The sequence below is a fragment of the Rhinoderma darwinii genome, chromosome 3 (genome assembly GCF_050947455.1).
Source record: "Rhinoderma darwinii isolate aRhiDar2 chromosome 3, aRhiDar2.hap1, whole genome shotgun sequence".
Lineage (NCBI taxonomy): Eukaryota > Metazoa > Chordata > Amphibia > Anura > Rhinodermatidae > Rhinoderma > Rhinoderma darwinii.
Window position 1 is genome coordinate 389,436,876 of NC_134689.1, and position 14,836 is coordinate 389,451,711.

A 14,836-nucleotide genomic window follows, 5' to 3' on the forward strand; every position below is an offset into this window, starting at 1 on the left:
AATACACAACACATTTTATCTACACCTTGTTCTCTTTGTTCTAGATGGCAAAAATCTGGAAATATGTGATTTAGCCTGTTCCGAAAATGTGTTGTGGAAAAATGTAAAAACTTCACAAGAGTTCTCAATCACATGAAAATATTTCGTTATTAGCTGGTTTCCATTTGATTTGCCTCACATGATTTCCGGATTCCATGAAAATATTTCCCCTCTATCTGGTTCCGACTTGCTTTGCAATACATGAAAGGAACTTATGGCAATCGGATCCTTGTGTAAGTTTTGAGGTGATCCAGAAATGTGATGCATAAGCAACAATCCTCGTTGCATCTGGGCCAGTGTGCAATGGACAACGCGTCTGACTACGAATCAGAAGATTGTAGGTTCGACTCCTACCTGGCTCGTACATGTTGCCGTGATCGTATAGTGGTTAGTACTCTGCGTTGTGGCCGCAGCAACCCCGGTCCGAATCCTGGTCACTGCAGTAACCCTTTGCTTACTTATTTTTAATGATATTTACCCAAGGTTTAAGAATATTCATGGATTTTCAGGAAATACACAACACATTTTATCTACGGCTTGTTCTCTTTGTTCTAGATGGCAAAAATCTGGAAATATGTGATTTAGCCTGTTCCGAAAATGTGTTGTGGAAAAAAGTAAAAACTTCACAAGAGTTCTCAATCACATGAAAATATTTCGTTATTAGCTGGTTTTCATTTGATTTGCCTCACATGATTTCCGGATTCCATGAAAATATTTCCCCTCTATCTGGTTCCGACTTGCTTTGCAATACATAAAAGGAACTTATGGCAATCGGATCCTTGTGTAAGTTTTGAGGTGATCCAGAAATGTGATGCATAAGCAACAATCCTCGTTGCATCTGGGCCAGTAGCGCAATGGACAACACGTCTGACTACGAATCAGAAGATTGTAGGTTCGACTCCTAACTGCCTCGTACATGTTGCCGTGATCGTATAGTGGTTAGTACTCTGCGTTGTGGCTGCAGCAACCCCGGTCCGAATCCGGGTCACGGCATTAACCCTTTGCTTACTTATTTTTAATGATATTTACCCAAGGTTTAAGAATATTCATGGATTTTCAGGAAATACACAACACATTTTATCTACGGCTTGTTCTCTTTGTTCTAGATGGCAAAAATCTGGAAATATGTGATTTAGCCTGTTCCGAAAATGTGTTGTGGAAAAAAGTAAAAACTTCACAAGAGTTCTCAATCACATGAAAATATTTCGTTATTAGCTGGTTTTCATTTGATTTGCCTCACATGATTTCCGGATTCCATGAAAATATTTCCCCTCTATCTGGTTCCGACTTGCTTTGCAATACATAAAAGGAACTTATGGCAATCGGATCCTTGTGTAAGTTTTGAGGTGATCCAGAAATGTGATGCATAAGCAACAATCCTCGTTGCATCTGGGCCAGTAGCGCAATGGACAACACGTCTGACTACGAATCAGAAGATTGTAGGTTCGACTCCTAACTGCCTCGTACATGTTGCCGTGATCGTATAGTGGTTAGTACTCTGCGTTGTGGCCGCAGCAACCCCGGTCCGAATCCGGGTCACGGCAGTAACCCTTTGCTTACTTATTTTTAATGATATTTACCCAAGGTTTAAGAATATTCATGGATTTTCAGGAAATACACAACACATTTTATCTACGGCTTGTTCTCTTTGTTCTAGATGGCAAAAATCTGGAAATATGTGATTTAGCCTGTTCCGAAAATGTGTTGTGGAAAAAAGTAAAAACTTCACAAGAGTTCTCAATCACATGAAAATATTTCGTTATTAGCTGGTTTTCATTTGATTTGCCTCACATGATTTCCGGATTCCATGAAAATATTTCCCCTCTATCTGGTTCCGACTTGCTTTGCAATACATAAAAGGAACTTATGGCAATCGGATCCTTGTGTAAGTTTTGAGGTGATCCAGAAATGTGATGCATAAGCAACAATCCTCGTTGCATCTGGGCCAGTAGCGCAATGGACAACGCGTCTGACTACGAATCAGAAGATTGTAGGTTCGACTCCTACCTGGCTCGTACATGTTGCCGTGATCGTATAGTGGTTAGTACTCTGCGTTGTGGCTGCAGCAACCCCGGTCCGAATCCGGGTCACGGCAGTAACCCTTTGCTTACTTATTTTTAATGATATTTACCCAAGGTTTAAGAATATTCATGGATTTTCAGGAAATACACAACACATTTTATCTACGGCTTGTTCTCTTTGTTCTAGATGGCAAAAATCTGGAAATATGTGATTTAGCCTGTTCCGAAAATGTGTTGTGGAAAAAAGTAAAAACTTCACAAGAGTTCTCAATCACATGAAAATATTTCGTTATTAGCTGGTTTTCATTTGATTTGCCTCACATGATTTCCGGATTCCATGAAAATATTTCCCCTCTATCTGGTTCCGACTTGCTTTGCAATACATAAAAGGAACTTATGGCAATCGGATCCTTGTGTAAGTTTTGAGGTGATCCAGAAATGTGATGCATAAGCAACAATCCTCGTTGCATCTGGGCCAGTAGCGCAATGGACAACACGTCTGACTACGAATCAGAAGATTGTAGGTCCGACTCCTAACTGCCTCGTACATGTTGCCGTGATCGTATAGTGGTTAGTACTCTGCGTTGTGGCCGCAGCAACCCCGGTCCGAATCCGGGTCACGGCAGTAACCCTTTGCTTACTTATTTTTAATGATATTTACCCAAGGTTTAAGAATATTCATGGATTTTCAGGAAATACACAACACATTTTATCTACGGCTTGTTCTCTTTGTTCTAGATGGCAAAAATCTGGAAATATGTGATTTAGCCTGTTCCGAAAATGTGTTGTGGAAAAAAGTAAAAACTTCACAAGAGTTCTCAATCACATGAAAATATTTCGTTATTAGCTGGTTTTCATTTGATTTGCCTCACATGATTTCCGGATTCCATGAAAATATTTCCCCTCTATCTGGTTCCGACTTGCTTTGCAATACATAAAAGGAACTTATGGCAATCGGATCCTTGTGTAAGTTTTGAGGTGATCCAGAAATGTGATGCATAAGCAACAATCCTCGTTGCATCTGGGCCAGTAGCGCAATGGACAACACGTCTGACTACGAATCAGAAGATTGTAGGTCCGACTCCTAACTGCCTCGTACATGTTGCCGTGATCGTATAGTGGTTAGTACTCTGCGTTGTGGCTGCAGCAACCCCGGTCCGAATCCGGGTCACGGCAGTAACCCTTTGCTTACTTATTTTTAATGATATTTACCCAAGGTTTAAGAATATTCATGGATTTTCAGGAAATACACAACACATTTTATCTACGGCTTGTTCTCTTTGTTCTAGATGGCAAAAATCTGGAAATATGTGATTTAGCCTGTTCCGAAAATGTGTTGTGGAAAAAAGTAAAAACTTCACAAGAGTTCTCAATCACATGAAAATATTTCGTTATTAGCTGGTTTTCATTTGATTTGCCTCACATGATTTCCGGATTCCATGAAAATATTTCCCCTCTATCTGGTTCCGACTTGCTTTGCAATACATAAAAGGAACTTATGGCAATCGGATCCTTGTGTAAGTTTTGAGGTGATCCAGAAATGTGATGCATAAGCAACAATCCTCGTTGCATCTGGGCCAGTAGCGCAATGGACAACACGTCTGACTACGAATCAGAAGATTGTAGGTCCGACTCCTAACTGCCTCGTACATGTTGCCGTGATCGTATAGTGGTTAGTACTCTGCGTTGTGGCTGCAGCAACCCCGGTCCGAATCCGGGTCACGGCAGTAACCCTTTGCTTACTTATTTTTAATGATATTTACCCAAGGTTTAAGAATATTCATGGATTTTCAGGAAATACACAACACATTTTATCTACGGCTTGTTCTCTTTGTTCTAGATGGCAAAAATCTGGAAATATGTGATTTAGCCTGTTCCGAAAATGTGTTGTGGAAAAAAGTAAAAACTTCACAAGAGTTCTCAATCACATGAAAATATTTCGTTATTAGCTGGTTTTCATTTGATTTGCCTCACATGATTTCCGGATTCCATGAAAATATTTCCCCTCTATCTGGTTCCGACTTGCTTTGCAATACATAAAAGGAACTTATGGCAATCGGATCCTTGTGTAAGTTTTGAGGTGATCCAGAAATGTGATGCATAAGCAACAATCCTCGTTGCATCTGGGCCAGTAGCGCAATGGACAACACGTCTGACTACGAATCAGAAGATTGTAGGTTCGACTCCTAACTGCCTCGTACATGTTGCCGTGATCGTATAGTGGTTAGTACTCTGCGTTGTGGCTGCAGCAACCCCGATCCGAATCCAGGTCACGGCAGTAACCCTTTGCTTACTTATTTTTAATGATATTTACCCAAGGTTTAAGAATATTCATGGATTTTCAGGAAATACACAACACATTTTATCTACGGCTTGTTCTCTTTGTTCTAGATGGCAAAAATCTGGAAATATGTGATTTAGCCTGTTCCGAAAATGTGTTGTGGAAAAAAGTAAAAACTTCACAAGAGTTCTCAATCACATGAAAATATTTCGTTATTAGCTGGTTTTCATTTGATTTGCCTCACATGATTTCCGGATTCCATGAAAATATTTCCCCTCTATCTGGTTCCGACTTGCTTTGCAATACATAAAAGGAACTTATGGCAATCGGATCCTTGTGTAAGTTTTGAGGTGATCCAGAAATGTGATGCATAAGCAACAATCCTCGTTGCATCTGGGCCAGTAGCGCAATGGACAACACGTCTGACTACGAATCAGAAGATTGTAGGTCCGACTCCTAACTGCCTCGTACATGTTGCCGTGATCGTATAGTGGTTAGTACTCTGCGTTGTGGCTGCAGCAACCCCGGTCCGAATCCGGGTCACGGCAGTAACCCTTTGCTTACTTATTTTTAATGATATTTACCCAAGGTTTAAGAATATTCATGGATTTTCAGGAAATACACAACACATTTTATCTACGGCTTGTTCTCTTTGTTCTAGATGGCAAAAATCTGGAAATATGTGATTTAGCCTGTTCCGAAAATGTGTTGTGGAAAAAAGTAAAAACTTCACAAGAGTTCTCAATCACATGAAAATATTTCGTTATTAGCTGGTTTTCATTTGATTTGCCTCACATGATTTCCGGATTCCATGAAAATATTTCCCCTCTATCTGGTTCCGACTTGCTTTGCAATACATAAAAGGAACTTATGGCAATCGGATCCTTGTGTAAGTTTTGAGGTGATCCAGAAATGTGATGCATAAGCAACAATCCTCGTTGCATCTGGGCCAGTAGCGCAATGGACAACACGTCTGACTACGAATCAGAAGATTGTAGGTCCGACTCCTAACTGCCTCGTACATGTTGCCGTGATCGTATAGTGGTTAGTACTCTGCGTTGTGGCTGCAGCAACCCCGGTCCGAATCCGGGTCACGGCAGTAACCCTTTGCTTACTTATTTTTAATGATATTTACCCAAGGTTTAAGAATATTCATGGATTTTCAGGAAATACACAACACATTTTATCTACGGCTTGTTCTCTTTGTTCTAGATGGCAAAAATCTGGAAATATGTGATTTAGCCTGTTCCGAAAATGTGTTGTGGAAAAAAGTAAAAACTTCACAAGAGTTCTCAATCACATGAAAATATTTCGTTATTAGCTGGTTTTCATTTGATTTGCCTCACATGATTTCCGGATTCCATGAAAATATTTCCCCTCTATCTGGTTCCGACTTGCTTTGCAATACATAAAAGGAACTTATGGCAATCGGATCCTTGTGTAAGTTTTGAGGTGATCCAGAAATGTGATGCATAAGCAACAATCCTCGTTGCATCTGGGCCAGTAGCGCAATGGACAACACGTCTGACTACGAATCAGAAGATTGTAGGTTCGACTCCTAACTGCCTCGTACATGTTGCCGTGATCGTATAGTGGTTAGTACTCTGCGTTGTGGCTGCAGCAACCCCGATCCGAATCCAGGTCACGGCAGTAACCCTTTGCTTACTTATTTTTAATGATATTTACCCAAGGTTTAAGAATATTCATGGATTTTCAGGAAATACACAACACATTTTATCTACGGCTTGTTCTCTTTGTTCTAGATGGCAAAAATCTGGAAATATGTGATTTAGCCTGTTCCGAAAATGTGTTGTGGAAAAAAGTAAAAACTTCACAAGAGTTCTCAATCACATGAAAATATTTCGTTATTAGCTGGTTTTCATTTGATTTGCCTCACATGATTTCCGGATTCCATGAAAATATTTCCCCTCTATCTGGTTCCGACTTGCTTTGCAATACATAAAAGGAACTTATGGCAATCGGATCCTTGTGTAAGTTTTGAGGTGATCCAGAAATGTGATGCATAAGCAACAATCCTCGTTGCATCTGGGCCAGTAGCGCAATGGACAACACGTCTGACTACGAATCAGAAGATTGTAGGTTCGACTCCTAACTGCCTCGTACATGTTGCCGTGATCGTATAGTGGTTAGTACTCTGCGTTGTGGCTGCAGCAACCCCGATCCGAATCCGGGTCACGGCAGTAACCCTTTGCTTACCTATTTTTAATGATATTTACCCAAGGTTTAAGAATATTCATGGATTTTCAGGAAATACACAACACATTTTATCTACGGCTTGTTCTCTTTGTTCTAGATGGCAAAAATCTGGAAATATGTGATTTAGCCTGTTCCGAAAATGTGTTGTGGAAAAAAGTAAAAACTTCACAAGAGTTCTCAATCACATGAAAATATTTCGTTATTAGCTGGTTTCCATTTGATTTGCCTCACATGATTTCCGGATTCCATGAAAATATTTCCCCTCTATCTGGTTCCGACTTGCTTTGCAATACATGAAAGGAACTTATGGCAATCGGATCCTTGTGTAAGTTTTGAGGTGATCCAGAAATGTGATGCATAAGCAACAATCCTTGTTGCATCTGGGCCAGTGGCGCAATGGACAGCGCGTCTGACTACGAATCAGAAGATTGTAGGTTCGACTCCTACCTGGCTCGTACATGTTGCCATGATCGTATAGTGGTTAGTACTCTGCGTTGTGGCCGCAGCAACCCCGGTCCGAATCCTGGTCACTGCAGTAACCCTTTGCTTACTTATTTTTAATGATATTTACCCAAGGTTTAAGAATATTCATGGATTTTCAGGAAATACACAACACATTTTATCTACACCTTGTTCTCTTTGTTCTAGATGGCAAAATTCTGGAAATATGTGATTTAGCCTGTTCCGAAAATGTGTTGTGGAAAAATGTAAAAACTTCACAAGAGTTCTCAATCACATGAAAATATTTCGTTATTAGCTGGTTTCCATTTGATTTGCCTCACATGATTTCCGGATTCCATGAAAATATTTCCCCTCTATCTGGTTACGACTTGCTTTGCAATACATGAAAGGAACTTATGGCAATCGGATCCTTGTGTAAGTTTTGAGGTGATCCAGAAATGTGATGCATAAGCAACAATCCTCGTTGCATCTGGGCCAGTGGCGCAATGGACAACGCGTCTGACTACGAATCAGAAGATTGTAGGTTCGACTCCTACCTGGCTCGTACATGTTGCCGTGATCGTATAGTGGTTAGTACTCTGCGTTGTGGCCGCAGCAACCCCGGTCCGAATCCTGGTCACTGCAGTAACCCTTTGCTTACTTATTTTTAATGATATTTACCCAAGGTTTAAGAATATTCATGGATTTTCAGGAAATACACAACACATTTTATCTACGGCTTGTTCTCTTTGTTCTAGATGGCAAAAATCTGGAAATATGTGATTTAGCCTGTTCCGAAAATGTGTTGTGGAAAAAAGTAAAAACTTCACAAGAGTTCTCAATCACATGAAAATATTTCGTTATTAGCTGGTTTTCATTTGATTTGCCTCACATGATTTCCGGATTCCATGAAAATATTTCCCCTCTATCTGGTTCCGACTTGCTTTGCAATACATAAAAGGAACTTATGGCAATCGGATCCTTGTGTAAGTTTTGAGGTGATCCAGAAATGTGATGCATAAGCAACAATCCTCGTTGCATCTGGGCCAGTAGCGCAATGGACAACACGTCTGACTACGAATCAGAAGATTGTAGGTTCGACTCCTAACTGCCTCGTACATGTTGCCGTGATCGTATAGTGGTTAGTACTCTGCGTTGTGGCTGCAGCAACCCCGATCCAAATCCAGGTCACGGCAGTAACCCTTTGCTTACTTATTTTTAATGATATTTACCCAAGGTTTAAGAATATTCATGGATTTTCAGGAAATACACAACACATTTTATCTACGGCTTGTTCTCTTTGTTCTAGATGGCAAAAATCTGGAAATATGTGATTTAGCCTGTTCCGAAAATGTGTTGTGGAAAAAAGTAAAAACTTCACAAGAGTTCTCAATCACATGAAAATATTTCGTTATTAGCTGGTTTTCATTTGATTTGCCTCACATGATTTCCGGATTCCATGAAAATATTTCCCCTCTATCTGGTTCCGACTTGCTTTGCAATACATAAAAGGAACTTATGGCAATCGGATCCTTGTGTAAGTTTTGAGGTGATCCAGAAATGTGATGCATAAGCAACAATCCTCGTTGCATCTGGGCCAGTAGCGCAATGGACAACACGTCTGACTACGAATCAGAAGATTGTAGGTTCGACTCCTAACTGCCTCGTACATGTTGCCGTGATCGTATAGTGGTTAGTACTCTGCGTTGTGGCCGCAGCAACCCCGGTCCGAATCCGGGTCACGGCAGTAACCCTTTGCTTACTTATTTTTAATGATATTTACCCAAGGTTTAAGAATATTCATGGATTTTCAGGAAATACACAACACATTTTATCTACGGCTTGTTCTCTTTGTTCTAGATGGCAAAAATCTGGAAATATGTGATTTAGCCTGTTCCGAAAATGTGTTGTGGAAAAAAGTAAAAACTTCACAAGAGTTCTCAATCACATGAAAATATTTCGTTATTAGCTGGTTTTCATTTGATTTGCCTCACATGATTTCCGGATTCCATGAAAATATTTCCCCTCTATCTGGTTCCGACTTGCTTTGCAATACATAAAAGGAACTTATGGCAATCGGATCCTTGTGTAAGTTTTGAGGTGATCCAGAAATGTGATGCATAAGCAACAATCCTCGTTGCATCTGGGCCAGTAGCGCAATGGACAACGCGTCTGACTACGAATCAGAAGATTGTAGGTTCGACTCCTAACTGCCTCGTACATGTTGCCGTGATCGTATAGTGGTTAGTACTCTGCGTTGTGGCTGCAGCAACCCCGATCCAAATCCAGGTCACGGCAGTAACCCTTTGCTTACTTATTTTTAATGATATTTACCCAAGGTTTAAGAATATTCATGGATTTTCAGGAAATACACAACACATTTTATCTACGGCTTGTTCTCTTTGTTCTAGATGGCAAAAATCTGGAAATATGTGATTTAGCCTGTTCCGAAAATGTGTTGTGGAAAAAAGTAAAAACTTCACAAGAGTTCTCAATCACATGAAAATATTTCGTTATTAGCTGGTTTTCATTTGATTTGCCTCACATGATTTCCGGATTCCATGAAAATATTTCCCCTCTATCTGGTTCCGACTTGCTTTGCAATACATAAAAGGAACTTATGGCAATCGGATCCTTGTGTAAGTTTTGAGGTGATCCAGAAATGTGATGCATAAGCAACAATCCTCGTTGCATCTGGGCCAGTAGCGCAATGGACAACACGTCTGACTACGAATCAGAAGATTGTAGGTTCGACTCCTAACTGCCTCGTACATGTTGCCGTGATCGTATAGTGGTTAGTACTCTGCGTTGTGGCCGCAGCAACCCCGGTCCGAATCCGGGTCACGGCAGTAACCCTTTGCTTACTTATTTTTAATGATATTTACCCAAGGTTTAAGAATATTCATGGATTTTCAGGAAATACACAACACATTTTATCTACGGCTTGTTCTCTTTGTTCTAGATGGCAAAAATCTGGAAATATGTGATTTAGCCTGTTCCGAAAATGTGTTGTGGAAAAAAGTAAAAACTTCACAAGAGTTCTCAATCACATGAAAATATTTCGTTATTAGCTGGTTTTCATTTGATTTGCCTCACATGATTTCCGGATTCCATGAAAATATTTCCCCTCTATCTGGTTCCGACTTGCTTTGCAATACATAAAAGGAACTTATGGCAATCGGATCCTTGTGTAAGTTTTGAGGTGATCCAGAAATGTGATGCATAAGCAACAATCCTCGTTGCATCTGGGCCAGTAGCGCAATGGACAACGCGTCTGACTACGAATCAGAAGATTGTAGGTTCGACTCCTAACTGCCTCGTACATGTTGCCGTGATCGTATAGTGGTTAGTACTCTGCGTTGTGGCTGCAGCAACCCCGATCCAAATCCAGGTCACGGCAGTAACCCTTTGCTTACTTATTTTTAATGATATTTACCCAAGGTTTAAGAATATTCATGGATTTTCAGGAAATACACAACACATTTTATCTACGGCTTGTTCTCTTTGTTCTAGATGGCAAAAATCTGGAAATATGTGATTTAGCCTGTTCCGAAAATGTGTTGTGGAAAAAAGTAAAAACTTCACAAGAGTTCTCAATCACATGAAAATATTTCGTTATTAGCTGGTTTTCATTTGATTTGCCTCACATGATTTCCGGATTCAATGAAAATATTTCCCCTCTATCTGGTTCCGACTTGCTTTGCAATACATAAAAGGAACTTATGGCAATCGGATCCTTGTGTAAGTTTTGAGGTGATCCAGAAATGTGATGCATAAGCAACAATCCTCGTTGCATCTGGGCCAGTAGCGCAATGGACAACACGTCTGACTACGAATCAGAAGATTGTAGGTTCGACTCCTAACTGCCTCGTACATGTTGCCGTGATCGTATAGTGGTTAGTACTCTGCGTTGTGGCTGCAGCAACCCCGATCCAAATCCAGGTCACGGCAGTAACCCTTTGCTTACTTATTTTTAATGATATTTACCCAAGGTTTAAGAATATTCATGGATTTTCAGGAAATACACAACACATTTTATCTACGGCTTGTTCTCTTTGTTCTAGATGGCAAAAATCTGGAAATATGTGATTTAGCCTGTTCCGAAAATGTGTTGTGGAAAAAAGTAAAAACTTCACAAGAGTTCTCAATCACATGAAAATATTTCGTTATTAGCTGGTTTTCATTTGATTTGCCTCACATGATTTCCGGATTCCATGAAAATATTTCCCCTCTATCTGGTTCCGACTTGCTTTGCAATACATAAAAGGAACTTATGGCAATCGGATCCTTGTGTAAGTTTTGAGGTGATCCAGAAATGTGATGCATAAGCAACAATCCTCGTTGCATCTGGGCCAGTAGCGCAATGGACAACGCGTCTGACTACGAATCAGAAGATTGTAGGTTCGACTCCTAACTGCCTCGTACATGTTGCCGTGATCGTATAGTGGTTAGTACTCTGCGTTGTGGCTGCAGCAACCCCGATCCGAATCCGGGTCACGGCAGTAACCCTTTGCTTACTTATTTTTAATGATATTTACCCAAGGTTTAAGAATATTCATGGATTTTCAGGAAATACACAACACATTTTATCTACGGCTTGTTCTCTTTGTTCTAGATGGCAAAAATCTGGAAATATGTGATTTAGCCTGTTCCGAAAATGTGTTGTGGAAAAAAGTAAAAACTTCACAAGAGTTCTCAATCACATGAAAATATTTCGTTATTAGCTGGTTTCCATTTGATTTGCCTCACATGATTTCCGGATTCCATGAAAATATTTCCCCTCTATCTGGTTCCGACTTGCTTTGCAATACATGAAAGGAACTTATGGCAATCGGATCCTTGTGTAAGTTTTGAGGTGATCCAGAAATGTGATGCATAAGCAACAATCCTCGTTACATCTGGGCCAGTGGCGCAATGGACAACGCGTCTGACTACGAATCAGAAGATTGTAGGTTCGACTCCTAACTGCCTCGTACATGTTGCCGTGATCGTATAGTGGTTAGTACTCTGCGTTGTGGCTGCAGCAACCCCGATCCGAATCCGGGTCACGGCAGTAACCCTTTGCTTACTTATTTTTAATGATATTTACCCAAGGTTTAAGAATATTCATGGATTTTCAGGAAATACACAACACATTTTATCTACGGCTTGTTCTCTTTGTTCTAGATGGCAAAAATCTGGAAATATGTGATTTAGCCTGTTCCGAAAATGTGTTGTGGAAAAAAGTAAAAACTTCACAAGAGTTCTCAATCACATGAAAATATTTCGTTATTAGCTGGTTTCCATTTGATTTGCCTCACATGATTTCCGGATTCCATGAAAATATTTCCCCTCTATCTGGTTCCGACTTGCTTTGCAATACATGAAAGGAACTTATGGCAATCGGATCCTTGTGTAAGTTTTGAGGTGATCCAGAAATGTGATGCATAAGCAACAATCCTCGTTGCATCTGGGCCAGTGGCGCAATGGACAACGCGTCTGACTACGAATCAGAAGATTGTAGGTTCGACTCCTACCTGGCTCGTACATGTTGCTGTGATCGTATAGTGGTTAGTACTCTGCGTTGTGGCCGCAGCAACCCCGGTCCGAATCCTGGTCACTGCAGTAACCCTTTGCTTACTTATTTTTAATGATATTTACCCAAGGTTTAAGAATATTCATGGATTTTCAGGAAATACACAACACATTTTATCTACGGCTTGTTCTCTTTGTTCTAGATGGCAAAAATCTGGAAATATGTGATTTAGCCTGTTCCGAAAATGTGTTGTGGAAAAAAGTAAAAACTTCACAAGAGTTCTCAATCACATGAAAATATTTCGTTATTAGCTGGTTTTCATTTGATTTGCCTCACATGATTTCCGGATTCCATGAAAATATTTCCCCTCTATCTGGTTCCGACTTGCTTTGCAATACATAAAAGGAACTTATGGCAATCGGATCCTTGTGTAAGTTTTGAGGTGATCCAGAAATGTGATGCATAAGCAACAATCCTCGTTGCATCTGGGCCAGTGGCGCAATGGACAACACGTCTGACTACGAATCAGAAGATTGTAGGTTCGACTCCTAACTGCCTCGTACATGTTGCTGTGATCATATAGTGGTTAGTACTCTGCGTTGTGGCCGCAGCAACCCCGGTCCGAATCCGGGTCACGGCAGTAACCCTTTGCTTACTTATTTTTAATGATATTTACCCAAGGTTTAAGAATATTCATGGATTTTCAGGAAATACACAACACATTTTATCTACGGCTTGTTCTCTTTGTTCTAGATGGCAAAAATCTGGAAATATGTGATTTAGCCTGTTCCGAAAATGTGTTGTGGAAAAAAGTAAAAACTTCACAAGAGTTCTCAATCACATGAAAATATTTCGTTATTAGCTGGTTTTCATTTGATTTGCCTCACATGATTTCCGGATTCCATGAAAATATTTCCCCTCTATCTGGTTCCGACTTGCTTTGCAATACATAAAAGGAACTTATGGCAATCGGATCCTTGTGTAAGTTTTGAGGTGATCCAGAAATGTGATGCATAAGCAACAATCCTCATTGCATCTGGGCCAGTAGCGCAATGGACAACGCGTCTGACTACGAATCAGAAGATTGTAGGTTCGACTCCTAACTGCCTCGTACATGTTGCCGTGATCGTATAGTGGTTAGTACTCTGCGTTGTGGCTGCAGCAACCCCGATCCGAATCCGGGACACGGCAGTAGCCCTTTGCTTACTTATTTTTAATGATATTTACCCAAGGTTTAAGAATATTCATGGATTTTCAGGAAATACACAACACATTTTATCTACGGCTTGTTCTCTTTGTTCTAGATGGCAAAAATCTGGAAATATGTGATTTAGCCTGTTCCGAAAATGTGTTGTGGAAAAAAGTAAAAACTTCACAAGAGTTCTCAATCACATGAAAATATTTCGTTATTAGCTGGTTTCCATTTGATTTGCCTCACATGATTTCCGGATTCCATGAAAATATTTCCCCTCTATCTGGTTACGACTTGCTTTGCAATACATGAAAGGAACTTATGGCAATCGGATCCTTGTGTAAGTTTTGAGGTGATCCAGAAATGTGATGCATAAGCAACAATCCTTGTTGCATCTGGGCCAGTGGCGCAATGGACAACGCGTCTGACTACGAATCAGAAGATTGTAGGTTCGACTCCTACCTGGCTCGTACATGTTGCCGTGATCGTATAGTGGTTAGTACTCTGCGTTGTGGCCGCAGCAACCCCGGTCCGAATCCTGGTCACTGCAGTAACCCTTTGCTTACTTATTTTTAATGATATTTACCCAAGGTTTAAGAATATTCATGGATTTTCAGGAAATACACAACACATTTTATCTACGGCTTGTTCTCTTTGTTCTAGATGGCAAAAATCTGGAAATATGTGATTTAGCCTGTTCCGAAAATGTGTTGTGGAAAAAAGTAAAAACTTCACAAGAGTTCTCAATCACATGAAAATATTTCGTTATTAGCTGGTTTCCATTTGATTTGCCTCACATGATTTCCGGATTCCATGAAAATATTTCCCCTCTATCTGGTTACGACTTGCTTTGCAATACATGAAAGGAACTTATGGCAATCGGATCCTTGTGTAAGTTTTGAGGTGATCCAGAAATGTGATGCATAAGCAACAATCCTTGTTGCATCTGGGCCAGTGGCGCAATGGACAACGCGTCTGACTACGAATCAGAAGATTGTAGGTTCGACTCCTACCTGGCTCGTACATGTTGCCGTGATCGTATAGTGGTTAGTACTCTGCGTTGTGGCCGCAGCAACCCCGGTCCGAATCCTGGTCACTGCAGTAACCCTTTGCTTACTTATTTTTAATGA

At 40.4% G+C, this 14,836-nt stretch overlaps 6 non-coding genes across 6 annotated transcripts; all 6 read left to right on the forward strand.

Annotated features, from left to right (window-relative positions):
• Positions 1 to 1,981: 1,981 nt before the first annotated feature.
• On the forward strand, positions 1,982 to 2,054 carry TRNAR-ACG (transfer RNA arginine (anticodon ACG)). The gene has a single exon. It is a non-coding gene; the product is annotated as a tRNA-Arg (tRNA).
• Positions 2,055 to 6,940: 4,886 nt separating this feature from the next.
• TRNAR-ACG (transfer RNA arginine (anticodon ACG)) lies at positions 6,941 to 7,013 on the forward strand. Its single transcript has one exon. It is a non-coding gene; the product is annotated as a tRNA-Arg (tRNA).
• Positions 7,014 to 7,491: 478 nt separating this feature from the next.
• On the forward strand, positions 7,492 to 7,564 carry TRNAR-ACG (transfer RNA arginine (anticodon ACG)). Its single transcript has one exon. It is a non-coding gene; the product is annotated as a tRNA-Arg (tRNA).
• A 4,886-nt stretch (positions 7,565 to 12,450) lies between these two features.
• On the forward strand, positions 12,451 to 12,523 carry TRNAR-ACG (transfer RNA arginine (anticodon ACG)). The gene has a single exon. It is a non-coding gene; the product is annotated as a tRNA-Arg (tRNA).
• Positions 12,524 to 14,103: 1,580 nt separating this feature from the next.
• TRNAR-ACG (transfer RNA arginine (anticodon ACG)) lies at positions 14,104 to 14,176 on the forward strand. The gene has a single exon. It is a non-coding gene; the product is annotated as a tRNA-Arg (tRNA).
• A 478-nt stretch (positions 14,177 to 14,654) lies between these two features.
• On the forward strand, positions 14,655 to 14,727 carry TRNAR-ACG (transfer RNA arginine (anticodon ACG)). Its single transcript has one exon. It is a non-coding gene; the product is annotated as a tRNA-Arg (tRNA).
• Positions 14,728 to 14,836: the final 109 nt, after the last annotated feature.